Source organism: Pristiophorus japonicus, unplaced genomic scaffold (genome assembly GCF_044704955.1).
Source record: "Pristiophorus japonicus isolate sPriJap1 unplaced genomic scaffold, sPriJap1.hap1 HAP1_SCAFFOLD_30, whole genome shotgun sequence".
Classification (NCBI taxonomy): domain Eukaryota; kingdom Metazoa; phylum Chordata; class Chondrichthyes; family Pristiophoridae; genus Pristiophorus; species Pristiophorus japonicus.
The window spans coordinates 3,088,378-3,090,127 of NW_027252779.1; positions in this window are offsets into that span (position 1 = coordinate 3,088,378).

A 1,750-nucleotide genomic window follows, 5' to 3' on the forward strand; every position below is an offset into this window, starting at 1 on the left:
CTGAACGGCCTCCTCCTATTCTTGTGTAACAAGCTCGAGTGGCTGAATGCCCTCCTGCTGTCTTGTCCAACAAGCTTGAGGGAATGATTGAACTCCTCCTGTTCCTGATTAACCAGCCTCTGTGGGTTGAATATTCTTCTCCTGTTCCTATGTCACCAGTTCGGAAGATTGAATGTCCTCCTCTTTTTCTAGTGCATGAGCATCTATGGCTTTAATGACAACCTCCTGTTCCTATGCAACGGATTCGAGCGGCAGATTTGCCTTTTCCTATAACTATAAAACTGTCTGGAAAGTGCTGAATGACCCACCTCCTGTTCTTATTAAAAAGGCGTGAAAATTTGAATGGTGGCCACCTGTTACTATTTAACATGTATGAGGGGATGAATAGCTTGCTCCTGCGTAAAAGAGTCAAGGTATTGAAAGGCTTCTTCCTGTGCAATCTCCTCACATCATCATCATCATTATTATAGGCAGTACCTCGGAATCGAGGAAGACTTGCTTCCACTCTTAGCATGAGTTGGTAGGTGGCTGTACAGTCTAATAGGAGAACCACAGTCTCTGTCACAAGTGGGACAGACAGTGTTTGAAGTAAAGGGTGGGCGTGGAGTCTGGTTTGTTGCACGCTCTTTCCGCTGCCTGCGCTTGATGTCTGCATGCTCTCGGGGATGAGACTCGAGCAGCTCAGTGCCCTCCAGGATGCACTTCCTCTACTTAGGGCGGTCATAGGCCAGTGACTCCCAATGTCAGTGGGAATGTCACACTTTATCAGGGAGGCTTCGAATGTGGCCTTGTAACGTTTCCACTGCCCACCTTTGGCTCGTTGGCCGTGGACGAGTTGCGAGTAGAGCGCTTGCTTTGGATGTCTCGTGTCTGGCATGCGAACTATGTGACCTGCCCAACGGAGCTGATCATGTGTAGTCAGTGCTACAATGCTGGGTATGTTGGCCTGGACGAGGATATTAAATTTGCTGCATCTGTCCTCCCAGGGGATTTGTAGGATCTTTCGGACAAATCGTTGGTGGTATTTCTCCAGCGACTTGCGGTATCTACTTTACATCCTCCACATCTCTGAGCAGTACAGGAGGGCGGGTATTGCTACGGCCTGTCGACCTTGAGCTTGGTTAAAGTATTGAAGTTCTGCTCTTCAAACACACTTTTACACAGGCGGCCGAAGGCTGCACTGGCGCACTTGAGACGTTGTTGAATCTTGTCGTCAATGCCAGCAATTGTTGATAGGATGCGTCCGACATAATGAATTGTTCCACGTTGTCCAGGGCCGTACCATGGATGTTGATGACTGGGGGCAGTGCTGTGCAGCGAGGACAGTTTGGTGGAGGACCTTTGCCTTACTGATGTTTAGCGCAAGCGCCATGCTTTCGTGTGCCTCAGTAAATACCTCGACTGTGTCCTGGAGTTCAGCCTCTGTGTGAGCACAGACGCAGGCGTCATCCGCGTACTATAGCTCACGACAGAGGTTGGGATGCTCTTGGACATTGCCGAGGAATGGCGAAGGATGAACAGGTTTCCCCTGGTTCTGTAGTTTAGTTCCACTCCAGCGGGGAGCTTGTGGACTTTGAGGTGGAACATGGCAGCGAGGAATAATGAGAAGAGGGTTGGAGCGTTGACGCAGACTGCTTGACCCCGGTCCGGAAGTGGATTGCGTCTGTGATGGATCCGTTGGTAAGGATCACGGACTGCATGTCAGCGTGGAGAAGGCGGAGGATGGTGACGTACTTTTGGTCGCGTCCGA